General features: G+C 34.2%; 1 long non-coding RNA gene across 1 annotated transcript in view; it reads right to left on the reverse strand.

Moving 5' to 3' along the window:
• The window catches only part of LOC139083003 (uncharacterized), a 138,437-nt gene extending 121,304 nt beyond the window's left edge, over positions 1 to 17,133 (reverse strand). The window contains exon 1 of the long non-coding RNA XR_011539452.1: positions 16,894 to 17,133. This is a non-coding gene — a long non-coding RNA (uncharacterized lncRNA). The remainder of the gene's footprint in view (positions 1 to 16,893) is intronic.
• Between the last annotated feature and the right edge of the window lie 423 nt (positions 17,134 to 17,556).

Raw genomic sequence — 17,556 nt, forward strand, 5'->3', positions numbered from 1 at the left:
TAGAGCAGTAGTTAAAACCATAGACAAGAATCAGATTTGTCAGAGTACACAGTTTGAGAAGAAAACACAGATTGCCAGAAAACTAATATTTTTGATGGAGAGGAAAAGCAAAAGGAGTTAGAGCCAGAATAACAATAGAAAGCCAGAGAGATTATTGATACAGAAGCCAAAGAAGAAGTGCTGCAACTGGTTAAGTCAAAAGTTGGAAAGTGTCAAATTTAACTATTAAGTTGACAAATGGCTTTTTAGAGCTTACCGTGTGCCTGGCTTGAGCAAACCTCTGGGGATAGAATGGGAGATCAGAGGCGTGGTGTTGTATTTGTGGATTTTACTGTCCAATGGAAGAGACAAATAATGAATAAATCAACAAACAAATAAAGGTTGTAATTAAAGTGGTAGGAGTTGGTCTTTTGGAGAACAAAAGATGGGAAGGGGCTAACCACGGGGAAAAGCATCGTAAAAGCATAGTAAAAAGCATGGTCAAAAGACTTCAGAGAAGAAAGGGTTGGCAGATTTTCAGAAACATGAAAAAGAATTCACGGAACTGTAGAGATGAGGTTTGAGGAGTAAGCAGGGCCAAATGATATTTATTTTAAAATTGAAGAGTCAATTTTGTGACATGATTAAAAACTAAGAAAAGAGTACTTATATTAAGGTATAAGGCTGTAATAATTTAAAGATTCTGGGGAAGACATTTAAAATAGATTCTAGAAGAAATTAGGGAAAATGAATACATTCTATTAAAAATATTGACAATGAAATGATTACTTACTTGCACGTGGGGGGATGTATTATTCTGATGTCTATTTCACCACCTTCTCTGGTTTCTTCCCCTGTGGAACGTTTCTTCAAAGAATGTGATTCTTATATGACCTGCATTGGAAACTGCCTACCTATCAGAAGACAGGTGAATGGGCTAAGGTGAACCAATTGAAGTGCTTCTCTGATGTTTTTCAAACTGGGTCTGTACACAAGTCTGTTAAGAATACCACATCTTCATAACTAACCGGAGGAGAGAATGCTTACCTCATGGAGAAGCTTTACAGAAGAATGAAATCAACACACTGAGAGTAGCACAGACAGAAAAGAGATGAAGGTGATCCTTAAGATTCTCAAGTCCTTGGTGCAAGTCATTAATGAGAGCTCTACCCTACTCAGAGTTTGCCCATTTGATCTGATAAGTTGGTCAGTTTGTTTGTGTAAATTGTTTTGAGTTTTGGTCTCTTGAACCTATATTGTACTGATTCATATGATGGGCACGTTTTTCTAGCATAAATAAAAGTCAAGAACTAGTTGGCAACAAGTGCACAAAGCTTAGAATGATCAAGTATGATGTGGATAATATCACTTTAGTTGCATAATTTGCCTGGAGAGCACTGTTGTTCTCGCAAGAATGGAAGGAGAAAAGTAGTCCGTAGTCAGCTTTGACATTCAGTCAGACTAGATAGCAAGGATGAGCATAGAACCAGCCAGAGACAACCTTCCCTTCCCCAGGACCATAAGGACTGGAAACCTTCCTCTCATAGCCATGCATGGAAAGAGGAGGGAAGGGGAGAAACAATCTCTCAGAGACTGGATCTTTTTACATTGACTGACCCCCTAACTGAGAATGACCAAGTTACTCTTATTGACTAGCTTTTGGATCTCCATTAACTGAAAAAGTGGGTGATTTGTGAGCAAGATTACAATAATTAAAGAAAAATTTTTAAAACTATATCTTTTTTGTCCATATGACTGCGAATGTGTGACCCTTCCACACTAGCAATAATAATAATAAAGAACAGATAGCAGGGCCAGCCTGGTGGTGCAATGGTTAAATACGCACGTTTCACTTCAGAGGCCTGGGGATTGCCGGTTTGGATCCCGGGTGCGGACATATACACCGCTTGGCAAGCCGTGCTGTGGTAGGTGTCCCACATATAAAAGAGAGGAAAATGGGCATGGATGTCAGCTCAGGGCCAGTCTTCCTCAGCAAAAAGAGGAGGATTGGCAGCAGATGTTAGCTCAGAGCTAATCCTGCTCAAAAAAAGAGAACAGATAGCTTTATTAAAGAATCACCAATGAGGTGCTCAAGTTAATACATATTTAATAATATCCAGCTGTTAGCCACATGCCCCCACAGTTATTGCCCACCTGCTGGCGGAAGGTTTTTATTATTTTTAATAAAAAATATCTTCATCCCTACTTCTGGAATAAACATGCCATCACATGACAACTCATTTTATCAAGAGTTTATGACATTCATAAATGGATATGCTTTGATGCAGTGAGCCCACTATCTCTAGCAAAATCTCACATTTGTTTTTATTAAGTACCCTTGTGACATAGCTTTTTATTAATGCTATGAACAAAATTCTGAGCATCGTTCTGGTTCAGTGTAATTGCTGTAAGAGAGGTGAAGTTCAGGACTTGACAAGTTTATGAAAATTATAAGAGGCATTAATAGTCTCAAGGGATCATTAAGGCCTCTATGATTCTGCAAAGATTATAAAGTTCCCATGCCTAACAGTTTGGGATTATCTCAGTTTCTACCTTTCTTTTTTTTTCTCCTAAAACTATGCCAAAAAAGATGAGCATTTAGAATATTAGTTACATATATTCCCATTGAAGAAGTGTTCTTTCTTTCTCTGATGTGAACTGTCTGTATTCAGAAACAAAGTTTAATCATTGATTATTCTTTAGGAAAAATAAAATCTGTCATCCAATGAAAGCATTTCATGGAAATTGGTTTTCTGAGCTAATTGTCATGTTCCAGACATTGTCAGTTTATTAAGACTTACGTGTCTATACTTTTAAAATTTGTACTACTAAGCATTTCTTGGTACTTCTAGAAGACTATTCTGGTTAGATGTTCCAGGGAAGAGAAGGTGAATAAAGTACCAAAGCTAAAAATGGCATGCTCCAGCGGAAGAGTTCATCATCTAACCTTCCTAAGTAAAAGTTAAATAACATTGTGAAGGGAAACTCTGGACATCACAAAAGCATAACAACTCATTGGTATGTTTTATTAAGGGCAGCCTGAAAATTATTTTTTGCTACATTTAAATTCAAAAGATAAAATCACTGCAGCAATTCAGTATTAAATTTGAGTTCACAGCTTAAAATGCACCTTAAGATCACCCAGGCTGAAAATAACTTGCAAATTGTGTGCTGATAACTACAGATTTCTTGTTATATTTGCTATATTAATGAATTATGTCACCAGAGAAACAATTTATAACAGCTAAATATTCATTGTACTTTCAAAAGAAAGTTCCAAAGCAAGATGATGCTCATCTTTATTCTCCTTTATTTATAATAGATAAACCATGTTAAGCATGAACAAAATTTGCAGATAGAGGTCCTTAAAAAGGAAGAAATAATAAGTTATTTTAAATTCTAGGATTCATTAGAACTGCAATTTTGCCTCAAGTCTATATTGTGGTATTGAAACTTCTTATTTGAAATGATTCAGTTATGATTAAAATATAGTATTTTACTCATTTCTGATGGCATTGTAAAAATTTCTTCAGAACATTTAGAATCCCTTTAAAGACTTTGAAATACTTAACTCTTTTTTAGTATTTGAAAAAAAAATACCAAAGACTCCCCTTTCCCAGAAAATGAATTTCTGGAGCCCCAAATTAAGTCAATATTGTAAGTAAAAATAAAGTGAAAATATATTCTAAGTAAATCTGTTTGCCTTTATGATTACTGTTCATATGTGGATAGAAATGTTCTTATTGATTAGAGACTAATGGCCTGAGTGTAATTCATGGTTGCAATGCCGTAATTTGCAAAGAGTTTAATTAGCCAATGCAGAGTTCTAATATTTAGGACTCTCTTTTGAACATGTTCTACATATGAAATACATTACAAATTGAGAGCTGTCAGTCCTCCTTCCAGATTGGCTGGGACCATTAATGCAGTCCATCAACTCACCAGCAGACCATTACTTTCTCAGCAGTGTTCCCTATGGATTTGCATTGCTCCCTTTGAACATATTGCTTTAATAACAGAATTATTTCAGAAAGCTTGAGTTATCTCAGGTCTGGGAAGAAGAACTTCAGAACCTGACAAAGTGGTTTCTATAGTAAACGGTTTTGGAGAGCACAGAGTAAAATGCATATTTGGCTTCATTTACATAAAAACATCCAGCACCCAGCACAGCTTTTTACAAATTAACACAGATTTGATAGAATATTGAATAATATCTGACTAAATTCTTTTATTTCCAGGATTTCAGATGTGTTTTTTATGTTGGTTGATTTATTTTTTGATTAGTTTTTAGAACTTAAGACATCTGTTGCCATGGTGTAGTACAGAATCTTTTAATGGCGTTACTAAGTGCAATGTGTGTATCAGTGCCTAATCATGTGTTTAATGCTAAAGCAACTCCCTGGGTAGGTTTTTCTACACAGATGTGGAACACTAGACTGCTGATCATGAAATTCTGGAAAAACAGCATTTATGAAAAGCAACCTCCTAATATTTGAATTAGGTAGAAAATGAAGTGATAAAACCATACATAAAATTATTCAGTTTCATGATTTTGTTTGATTCTTCATTACAACAGCTGTAATGTAATACATGTTTTCTGTAACTGCACTGTATGTTTAAGAAACTTAATTTCACTATTATTGATTATGCCAGATCTCAGTTTTCTCCAAAGTTCAGGAAAGTAAATCTTAGTATACCCAGTGTCTCATAACAAATCAAGGTGGAACTAACGCAAATCAGACTCTGATTAGAAAGATAATCATATACCTATCCCCAAATAAACTGTATATACTCCTCCTTATTATTAAATTGTTATCCAATTTTTATGGAATGCATGTCCATTGAGGGAATTTAAGAGTATTTACCACCAATCCGGGCTCAATTCTCTTTTGCTGTTGATAAGAAAGACTATACGATGAGATGACGACAGGATGAACAACAACTGACCTTGTAAATTTCAGAAATCAAAAGTTTACAGTTCAAATGAAGTATTGCAAGACAATTTTATTTTACATATGTAGAATTTACATCGTCCATAGTTCCCTGTGCTTCCTTAGGCCATAAATGCTATCATCGGACACATGCTTATTAAGAGGAAGAACCAAAAGTATTCTCTCTGGGCTACGATCCTCGGTTAGACCTAAAAAGTAATGATCCTTACTAGTCAAAATGCTACGGGAATAAGTGAAAGTTAAGATTCTTTTACGAAGCTCCCTTTATTTTAAATTATATACAGATAATTTGACACCATTTTAAATGAACAAGAAGAATATCCTCTGATGAAAGAAAATGGAAACACGACAAGAGAATAACATAGGGATTCATACATTTAGTGAATCTTTGAAGTCAGACAGAACTTCAGTCAAATTCCAGCTTCACCATTTCCTTGTTGTGTGACCTTTGGCAAGTTGTCTCTTGCCTCTGTTTCTCAATGAAATGTGGTCATAAAGGTGACTACTTCACAGTGGTTAGTCTAAGAATTAAATGAAACGATGGACTTAATGTGCCCAGCGTAGGATTCACACATATCAAGTACTCAATAAACTATATTTATTATTATTGTTTTGTTATTATTATTTACCCTTCTGATAATTATGTAGAATTATCATTCTGAACCAAAATATCCTAATGAAGGAACTAAAGCAGATGCTTAATTCTTACTCAAGAGTCTATCTCAACATCAACTATGCCCAAGTGAAATCTTTGTTGTTGTCACTGTATAGCTTTTTAATGTAAAGAATGAAAACTGCATCTAAGTGTTTAATTTATTCTATCAATGGAGTGTATTTTGTGATTAATTAATTTTGGTCTAGCCAACAGAAGTCAGATGATTACGGCCTAACAGAAGTATTACCTCTAGAAGTATTATTAAATTAATCTGGAATACACAATGAAAACAGATGCATTAAGTTCTAACAATAATTTTCCAAGTGAATGAAATAAGATTTTTACTGCCTCTCCAGCCAACATGTCTGAGTTGCATATAGAAATAAGGAAGAGACACAAAGGCATAATGTAGGGCATGTGTCCGCTGAGTCTGAATTCTCCTTAAGCAGCTTATAGCAAGTTCCTACCAACACATAGCACATGGACCAGATTGTGTCACACACGCACTTCATCTTCAAGGGAGGCCTGGACGCATAGATTTTTGTTGTTGTTGTTGTCACTATTGTTTGTTTCCTTTTTTGTTTATTAGTTTTTTAACTGAGTGCTGTGCAACTCCCAACAAAATGAAAGTTCTGTTTTTAAGCAAGACAGACAGAATTGATATTGAGTAGGCAAAAAGCAGTCCTTGCTATAGTGGGGAAAATAATAATTAGCAAAATGTGATTAAGGAAAAATTCAGTTCTATGAAATGGGATAACAAGAAGAGAAGAGGCAAGAGGTATAACCCTGGGAGATGACAAGTTTCAAATCTAGTTAGGACCAAAGTACTACAGAAGCATCAGAGAAGTTCATTAGTTGAATCATATAGTTCATCAAATGCATTGGATTCAATAGTTGAAATTCTTAAAGTCCTTAAAAAATGGCCAAAGTAATACATGTCAGATCATTGGAAAATCCAGGAAGGCCCAAAATGGAAACAAAACATTTATTCATAACCTCACTACAAGAAGACAACAAAAGTTAAGATTTTGTGTTTACCCTTACTTATTTTTCATGTTTACACACATGTGCATGCACACACAGTTTGTAATCTTCACATATCTAATCTTCTTCTCACAAAAAATGTAAAACTTCTTCTACAATATCAACTTTTTTGTACATTGCTTTAAGGCTACAGAATAAGCAACGTGCAAGAAGACATTTCCCCTTTATAGGAGAATGGAATTTCTTATTAAAAAGCTTTATTGTAAAGAAGAAGATGATGATAATAAGCCAAATAACTTAGTGACATTATAGTAGAAGGATTACAATGGGGATTTTCATGTAAAAATTCATAGCTTCTGTATGAATTTCATTTTTTCCAACATTATTCATGAACACTGGACTTACAAAACAGACACAGACACACACAACCACATAGTAAGGGAAAACAAAACAAGTTATCCAGATTCAACTTTTCTTATTCCATCCCAGGTTATGTTTTCTCATACTGTGTACCCTATTTAAGTCAATAGAAGCACAGTGTTTCCAGGAACTAGGGTTCCAGTCATATCTTGTGGAGAGGACTTTATCAGATTGGTATGTGCTCCAGCTGCTAGATTCCAACAAACCCCACTGCAACTATGTTCCAGGCATGAATCTTAGATTATTTTCTGCGCTGTTTTCTAATCTATAAAATGAGAATAATGGTCATTACCTCATTCAATGCTTTGTGGGATTGTATGAGATAATAGGTAAAGAATTTAAAACATTGCCCATTATTACTCAGTTTCTTTTGGTCATAAATAAGCAGTAATAAGTCCTATCACGTCCACCTCTGCAACATCAGTTTCATCTATGTCTCGTACTTTGTTCTGACTACAACTAGTCAAGTTCACAACTTTATTATCTTGTATTCCAACAGCCTCACAATTTCCAATTTCCTCTTTTTCAGAAAAATTAGATTAATTTTCTTAAAGCAAACCTCTGATAAACTTACTCTGCTGCTCAAAAGTCAGTGGATCTAACAAAATATGTACAAGATCTAAATGAGAAAAACTACAAAACTATGATGAACAAAATTTTAAAAATAACTGAATAAATGGAGATATATTCCACGTTCATGAAAAGGAAGATTCACTATTGTCAAGCTGTCAGTTCTTCCCAACTTGATCTTTAGATTCAATGCAATTCCAATCAAAATCACAGGAAGTTATATTATGAATATCAACGAACTGATTCTAAAGCTTACATGGAAAGGCGAAGCAAAAGACTCAGAATAGTCAACACAATACTGAAGGAGAAGAACAAAATTGAGGACTGACACTACCCAACTTCAAGCAATAGTAATCAAGACAGCATGGCATTGGTAAAAGAAGAGGCAAATAAATCAATGGGACAGAATAGAGAGGCCGGAAATATACCCCCATATGTATAATCAACTGATCTTTGACAAAGGAGCAAAGACAATCCAATGGAGCAGAGAGAAGTCTCTTTGGCAAATGGTGCTGGAACAACCAGACAAAAACATGTAAAAAATGAGTCTAAATATAGGCCTTACACCCTTCACAAAAACTAACTCAAAATAAATCATCACAGTCCTATATGTAAAACACAAAACTATAAAACTCCCAGGAGATAAAAGGAGAAAAATTAGATGACTTAGGTATGGTGATGACTTTTTATATACAACACCAAAGGCACAATTCATGAAAGAAATAAATGATAAGCTGGGCTTCATTAACATTAAAAATTTCTGTTCTGCAAAAGATAATGTCAAGAGAGTTAGAAGACAGGCCACAGACTGGGAGAAAATATTTGCAAGAGACACATCTGATAAAGGACCGTTATCCAAAATGTAGAAAGAAATTTTAAAACTCAACAATAACAAAACAAACAACCCAATTAAAAAATATTCCAAAGACCTTAACAGACACCTCACCAAAGAAGATATACAGGTGGCAAATAAGCATACGAAAAGATGCTCCACGTGATATGTCATCAGGGAAATGCAAATTAAAACAGCAGCGAGATACCACTATACACCCATTAGAATGGCCAAAATCTGGAACGCTGACAAGACCAAATGTTAGTGAGGAGCAGAGCAACAGGGACAGTCATTGGAAGACAGTTTGGTGGTTTCTTACAAAATTAACCATATTTGTACCCTATGATCCTGCAGTGGCACTCCTTAGTATTCATCCAGGAGTTGAAAACTTGCATCCACAGAAAAACCTGCACATGGATGTTTATAGCAGCTTTATTCATAACTGCCAAAACTTGGAAGCAACCAAGATGTCCTTCAGTAGGTGAACGGATACATAAACTGTGGTACATACAGACAATGACATACTATTCAGCACTAAAAAGAAATGAGCTACCAAGCCAGGACAAGATATGGAGGAAACTTAAATGCCTATTTCATATTGCAAGTGGAAGAAGACAATCTGAACAGGCTACATGCTGTATGGTTTCAACTATATGACATTTTGGAAAAGGTAAAGCAATGGAGACAGTGAAAAGATCAGTGATTGCTAGCAGTTGAGGGGGGCAGAGAAGACTATGTGGAGCACAGAGGATTTTTATGGTAGTGAAACTACCTGTATGATACCATAATGACAGATACAAGTCATCATACATTTGTCCAAATCCATAGAATGTACAACACCAAGAGAGAAGCCTAATGTAAACTATGGACTTTGGGTGATTATGATATATCAACATGGGTTCATCCTTGATAAAAAAAAAATATGTACCATTCTGGTGAGTGATTTGATAAGAGAGGAGACTAAGCATGCATAGGGGCAAGAGGTATGTGGGAAATATCTGTACCTTCCCCTCAATTTTGTTGTGAATCATAAATTGTTCTAAAAAATAGTCTTAGTTAAAAGAAAAAAGCTGGTTAGAATTACCCACCAACAATCAATGAAAGGCCACCTCACGTTTAAAATCTTCTACAATCTGTCTCAAACTTACTATCCAACATTATATCTTTTTACTTCACTTTTTCATTCCTATACAGCCAAATTGTAATACTTTCTCTGAATTTTCCTATCTTTACTCATGTAACTTTTCCTATTGGATATAATTTCTTCACATTTTCACATATTTGAATCTTACTTATTCTTCAAAGTTCAACTCAAATTACATTTCTTCCATAAAGGTATTTCTTATTCTCCAGTCATAAGCAATCTCTTCTGGCCTTAAAATCTTCTAGTATTTTATTTGTAGCTCTTATATAAGTCATTGCTTTTTACATTCTTCTGCAAGTTATGTCATCCATTTATGACTTCTACCTGTTTTGAGAATGAAAGGTGCTTTTAGGGTGAGATTACGTATGTTTTTGTTTGTTTCTATTGCATTCATAGCTTATATATACATGGTGGTTACTCAATAAAACGTGATTTGTCCAATGAATTAGAAACTACATATCCAAGTGCATTTTAAAATCACAAGAATTCTAAAGAGAGATAATGATGAAGGTGTGGTAAATATTACTTCAGAGTTTAACACTCCATCCTATGATTTTATGGATGCCTCCGATAATTTTTAAGAAATGAGTAAGCTCATGGAATTTTACAACTAATTAAGGATTTTAGGAATCACCTATTTCAAATTCCTCTTATAATAGATGAAGCTACTGAGTTTCAGAAATGTTAAGGCACTCGCCAACAAAACATTTTATTGGCAAGGAGAAGCTGGCACCAGGAGTCTTGCCTTGTGACATCCAGTCCAGTGAACTTTCCACTAGTTGACAGTCTTATTTTCTGTGAGGCCCAACTCAGAGTTGGGTGTTTAATGAAATGGCTTCTCTTTGTTTTGTTTTTTTAACTTTGAGGTATATTTTAATTATATTTTCAAGAATATAATTGAATTATTTTTTAGTGCATTTGTTGAATCATGCATACATCACCATAATTGAGCTTTCATTCATATAAATGGAATCACATAATATCTGCTCTCTTATGACTATTTCACTTAGCATAATGTTTTTGAGTTTCATTCATGTTGTAGCATTTATAAGCAGTTTGTTCCTTTTTCTTCCTGACTAGTATTCCATTGTATGGATATACAACATTTTGTCTATTTCTTCATCACTTGATGGACACATTTAGATTATTTCCAATTTTGGCTACTATGAATAATGCTTCTATGAACATTTATGTGCTAGTCTTTTGTGTGGACATATAAATTCTTTCCTCTTGGGTAGATATTTAGGATTGGAATATACTGGGTTGTAGAGTAAATTCATGTTTAACTTTTAAGAAACTGCCAAACTGCTTTCCAAGGTGGCTGTGCAATTTTACCGTCCCATTTACCATCAGCAAAATACTATTTTGCTCCTATTCCTATGATCCTCAACTACATTTATTATCATCTGTCTTTTTAATTTTAAGCATGTAATGGGTAGGAAATGATATCTCATTGTGATTTTAATTTTAATTTTTCTAATGACTAATGATGTTGAATATATTTTTATATGGTTATTGGACATTCATATATCTTCTTTGGTGACTGTTCAAATCTGTTGACTAGTTTTTCATTGGGGTTTTTAATCTTATTATTGAGTGGTTTATTCCTTGTTTATTCTAGATGCAAGTAGTTTATCATATCTGTGTTTTTCAAATATTTTCTTCCAGTTTATTGCTTGTTACTGTATTTTCATGATGCTTTCTTTCGAAGTACAAACATTTTGAATTTTGATGAGGTCCAATTTATTTGTTTATTTTTATGTACCATAGTTTTGATGTCTAATACTTTTAAGAAATCTTTGCCTAATCCAAGTTCTCAAAGATTTTCTCCTATGTTTTCTTCTAAAGCAATTATTAAGTTTTGTTTGTGGCATAAGGTAAAGTTCAAAGTTAATTTTTTCACCTGTGGATCTCCAATTGTTGAAAAGACTGTCCTTTTCTCTTTTCTCATTGAATTGTTTTGGCACCTTATTGAAAAGTTAGGGTTTTCTTGACTGTAAATGTTAGGATTTATTTCTGGAGACTCTCAATTCTATTCTATTGATCTACATATGTATCATTATGTAAAAGGATATCTATACTTATATTCTTTATATACATACTATTTACTATATATACTATAGTGTAGTAAATACTGTACATATAAAGTATATAATGGTATGAAAAATGGTATATATATTATATATGCTACTTATGTATACTATATATATATTGTATATATAATATTTATACTATTTTATATAAGATTAGAAGTGGGAAGGGAAAGTCCTCCGGGTTTGTTCTTCATCATAATTGGCTTAGAGATCTTAGGTCTTTGGATTTTCTAAATTTTAGGATCAGCTTATCAAGTTCTGCAAAAATAAAAGATTATTGTAAACCTTGGTAGGGATTAAATTAAATCTATTAATTAATAGGGAGAATAACCATCTTAACAATATTAAATCTTCCAATTCATGAACAGAGGACATGTTTCTACTTATTCAGGTCTTCTTTAATTTCTTTCAATGATGTTTTATAATTTCCAGTGCACTAGTTTTGTAATTCTTTTGTTAAACTTATTCCCAAGTATTTTATGCTTTTCGATGGCATCGTGAACGGAATTACATTCATTATGTTAACTTTTGATTGTTCATCACCAGTATATTGAAATGCAATTGAGTTTTGTATATATTAATCTTGTATCCGGTGAACTTTCTGAACTTATTTGTTCTAATAGATTGGGTGGGGGAATACCGAATACCTTAGAATTTTTATATACAAAATCGTGTCATCATGAATAAAGAAATATTACTTCTTTCTTTCCAATCTAGATGCTTGTATTTCTTTTTCTTGCTTGGTTTCACTTTTCTAGAACCTCGAGAACGATGTTGACTAGAAGTGGTATCAGTGGGCATCCTTCCCTTTTCACTGATCTTAGAGGGAAAGCATCCAATATTTCATAAGTAAACATGGTGTTAAGGTAGATTTTTTTATATGTGACCTTTATCAGGTTGTATTCATTGAGAGTTTTTATCACAAATGAGTGTTGTTCTTTGTCAAATACTTGATATGATTACATGACTTTTATGCTTTATTCTATTAATATGATCTATTATATTGATTGACTTTTGGATGTTAAACCAACCTTACATTCCTAGGGTAAATTTCACATGGTCATAGTGTACAAATTTTTATATATTATTGGATTTGGTTTGCTAATATTTTGTTGTACAAAGTTGTTTCTTAAAAATTATTCAAATATTCTTTGAATGTTGATGTGTATGTTGTTAATCTAAATTTTAGACTAGATTTGTTACTTAAACTATTTCTTGATAATGAAGAGATACCTTATGCTCCAATTATAATGTGGTATGGTGACTATAAGGGGAGACAAACTTCCGACATCTATTTAAATACCTCTGGGGAATCTTACACTATACTCGCTATTAGTCCAAGATTACTGCCATCAGAGAGCTGGTGAGACAAAGAGTGTGAGTTTTCTGTCTGACTCAACTAAATCTCAAACACCACCCCCCTGCTTGTGAACTCTCTGTAACTCTTGCAGGTATACTATACCTCATCTTTGATCAGACAGTATCTTTCATTTTTTGTCATCTTCCATCTTATTCATTCCACCCACTACCTTCTGGCTACATTATGGCTCCTTTGCTTGCTAGTGTCAATATCTCTAAATCTATCCTTAAGAAAAGCTTATTCTTTCCCTTGCTTTCAATTCTCCTAGACTCACTGGTTCATCTTTCGTAACTTTTAAAATTTTGACTTACTGGAGAAAGTCTATATAATGTTGACTGAATCACTGAAAAATAACATTTCTCACTTGTCTACTTTTCTTCCCTCTTGAATTGAAGCTGGCTTTGTGACTTGCTTTGTCCCATAGGATGTGGCAGTATTAACATCGCTCAAATTTCAGATCCTGGGTCTTAAGAGGTGTGACAGATTCCATTCTTGCTCCTTTGGAACCCTGAGTCTACCATGCTATAAAAAGCACAGACTACTGAAAGATAAGAGGCCATGTGGATGTGGTAACCCAGCTAACAGCCAACACCAAATGCTAGTTGCATTGAGGCCATGTTAAACCCTCCAACCTAGTCAAACTTTCTGATAACTACAGCTGCATAAGTGATCCTAGGCGGCATCAGCAGAAGAAATCCCCAGACTTCCAATCCACAGCATTATGAAAAATGACAAGACTATAGTTGTTTTAAGTCACTAAAAGTTGTGGTAGTTTGTTATATGATAGTGATAACTGATACAATAACAATCAAAGTTCCTCATCTACCACCCTTCTTTGACGCATCATAGCCATTTTTATTGGTATCTTCACATATTTCTTAAAACCAGCACATACTTCTTTTTCTGTGAAACTCCTCTTTGACTTTATTGATACAATTTTAAGAATTCTTTCTTCTATTAATCAATAGGTCCTATTAAGTTTTTAAACCTTTAACTTCCTCTACATACACATTTGTCCTGGCAATGTAGAGACATACATATGCTTTTCTGACCCACCCAATTAAGTTAATAGTCCCTTCTCTGCTATTTCGCTACTTCGTATATGCTTCTAGAGTGTATTGTTCACTCTCTACTGCAACTTTAGGAGTTGGCTTGTCTATTTCTCTTTTTTGGTCATGTACTTCTTATGGTCAGAGATTAGTGTCTCTTCAACCTAGGTATCTAAGAAACCACACTCTGGCACAAATCCAGGACTCAGTAAAGTTTAATGAATTAATAAATGTATTATTGATGTATTGATGGAGTCAGTGATGAATGAAGTGAAGGAATGGCTGAGTTACTTATTTAAAAAGATCTCCTTATTTGGTTAGTTCATTTCTATTTCTACTCATAACATCTCTAGAGATACATATCAAGAGATGTGCCTTTTTTTTTTTTTTTTGAGGAAGATTATCCCTGAGCAAATATCTGCTGCCAATCCTCCTCTTTTTGCTAAGGAAGACCTGCCCTGAGTGAACATCCGTGCAGTGCCCATCTTCCTCCACTTTGTATGTGGGACTCCTGCTTCAGCATGACTTGACAAGCGGTGCCATGTCTGCACCGGGATCGGAACCGGCGAACCCCAGGCATCTGAAGCGGAACATGCGACCTTAACCGCTGCTCCCCCTGGTTGGCCCTAAGATGTGCCATTTTTTATTGTTTCCATGTGTGTTTCTTTTTCTTTCCTAAATGTATTTTAATTGCTTTGCTTATGGGAACAGAAATAATACTGTGGTATATTTTCTGGAGACAAGCGATTTCTGCTATAACTCCCTGCTTCCATGTATTTGATTGTTTTATTCTTAATTTTCTACCTAATACTCATAGAACTATGTAAAACTTTTACTCCTCATAGTTAAGTACCGTTGGTTTCAAAAACTTCCTGATACCTGGCATTACTGGAAACATCACAGCTTGTTATAAAAGAAGACTGGAAATCTCAGGAGCAAGCACTAATAACATTATTGTTGGCTGACACACCTAAATTTAAATTTTGATTGCAGCAAGGTCCCCATCCTCATCCATCAATATTAGTGAAGTTTTAACTTTTATGTAAGAAATTTTATAGTTGCCAAATATTTACATGTCTTGTTTCTGTTATTCAGTTAACTCAGCTGTTGAAGACATGACAGTTATTTCTGGTCCAAGGGTGCCTTAGTCTGGCCAGGAAAATATGTTTCTTTTGGAAAGGGATTCATCACTTGTAGTAGAAAAACAATTCAGAGCATGTCCTCATGGCTTATGGGTCAATAGAATCAGCGTCACACAGGAAGGGTGGCAAACTTTATTCTTGTTTAGATATTTTTAAGTTTCTAGACTAAGATGCACATATATATTTTTCAAACTAAGCTCTCTATACTACTTAGTTTCCAACTAAGTATATAGGGAGGACTATATATATAATATATTTGCATATACTTAGATCTTTCTGGGGATTGGGTTGCTTGTGAATGTTTGGTGTACAAAATTAATGAAGTCTTTCAAGAATTTCCATCTTTTAACTTAATCACTTAATAGTATATATTCCTCCATATTATGAAAGCATACTTGTAAGATTAGTTCTATAGGTAACAACCCTGTTTAATGTACTTGTGGCTGCTATTTTATTGCTCTGGTAGAGACAAACAGAAATTAGAACCATTACTGCATTTATTACATGCAGTCTCTTGAGATTTACATATATTCTCCAAAAATCTAATAAGAAACCAAAAATACTTTATTCTTTGTATAATTGCCAGAAAATTTCTTGTTGAGTAATTTTGAGAAATCCTCCATGCTACTGTTTGATAAACAGATAAAAAGTAGAGTTGCCAAAGTTTACAATTTACTTTAATGAATAGACACTGGGATCTTACTGATTTTAATATCTTTTAAAAGTTATGATCTAACGTAAGTTTTGATGTAAAAGTAAATGGTACATAATCATCTGACTCCTGTGTAAAAGTGTGAATGTGTTTGTGTTGAAGAACGGGCATTTGTTGTTAAGAAAAGTAGGTGATAGCCTAAAGGAACTTTTACTGAAAGAGTAAGAAACTACTTCAGAGTTCTCCCAAGGCAACTACTTCACCCAGTCACATTTTGTCGTCTTTCTATAAGCACTGACTGTCCCTTTGGGTAAGAAACACTTGGCTAGATTCACAAAAGCTCTAATGAGTTAGAAAGAAGTCAGAAAACATTTGCAACTTGTAAAAGTCTTCTCTTGACTCAAAGCAGCTTTATCTTTGTAGTCATTATGCAAACTGGATCAACATTCAACTCACTACACCATGATTTATTTAGACACAGCCCCTATAATGGAATTCAGTATTCAAGCAAAAATAAAGAGTACTCACAAAGGAATCTGTCTGAACAATAATATTTAAATAAATAAACAAACAAATAACCACAGTGTTTAACCAGCAAAGGATATACTAGATTAAACAAAGGACATGTCTTCAGGGATCCTTCTTCTTAAACAAAAAGAAAATTCTGACTTGTAAAGATATAAAAGTTTCCATTAATTTAATGCTCAGATAATTATTTGAAGTTGCCCAGTGTAATAAAAATTATTAAATTACAAAATTTCTTACATTTCACAGGGCAATTAGCTTTGTGGGAAACTCTGCACTAGACTAACATGTCTTCTAAGAATTAATAAGAAATGTATATACTCTTTCCTACAGTGAACTCTACTATAAACCAGATCACTAGGGAATTGGTAGTCACTACTTCCGATTCTTAGCTTACTGAGCCAGGCTGCTTTCTCTCAACAGATATTCAATCCCCTGAAATCCTTCTCTGCATAGGTCAAGCCCACTAAGTCCAAATAACAAACAAAAGAATGCCAGGGGAAGAATTTTATAGATTTCAAGGAATACAAACTTACACTATTATCCATTGCTAGAATCATTGTAGAATGCAAGGCTGTGTTGAGAGCTCCTGCCAGTTTCACTTCATGTGTCTCTGTAGCTTAGGGGGCTTCCAAAATTATTGTAGTTAAGATGTCTCCGTTGGTGCAAGGAGGAAAAGAGTTAGCAGATTTGCTTGAATTTATAACTCCTGTTCTAATGCTCCGTTCTCTCCCTGGACGTCAAGCACACATTTTTCTTATTAAAGATGTTTTGGGAGGGTAGGTCATCGTATTCCTGTCAAGATCACCCCTTTTCATGAGTCAGAATCATCCAGCTAATCTTTGGTGATTTCCTCCAAGCACACAGTTTAACTAGGAAAGATCTTTACATTAATTTTTAACCCCAAGTTTTCTTCTCCCAACAGAAAATATTTGAGAAACGTTAAAAAGGAATATGTTCTGGTGATGTGGAATCAATTAGAAATTAAAGACAGGAGGTTTCTTCTGATGGGTGTTTTCTTCAACCCAAAAGTAGCATTCAAAATATTCATAGTCCACTGCCAACTTTAATATTAAATGCTAAAACCATGAAATTTTCAGTGAACTTAACCTGATCCTGTACATACGTAAGGCAGGTTAGAGAGCTATTAGTCATTAACAATTTACCGTGATGATTAGATTCTTGTAGCATAAATTGAG

The sequence above is a fragment of the Equus przewalskii genome, chromosome 4, assembly GCF_037783145.1.
Source record: "Equus przewalskii isolate Varuska chromosome 4, EquPr2, whole genome shotgun sequence".
In the NCBI taxonomy this organism is placed as follows: domain Eukaryota; kingdom Metazoa; phylum Chordata; class Mammalia; order Perissodactyla; family Equidae; genus Equus; species Equus przewalskii.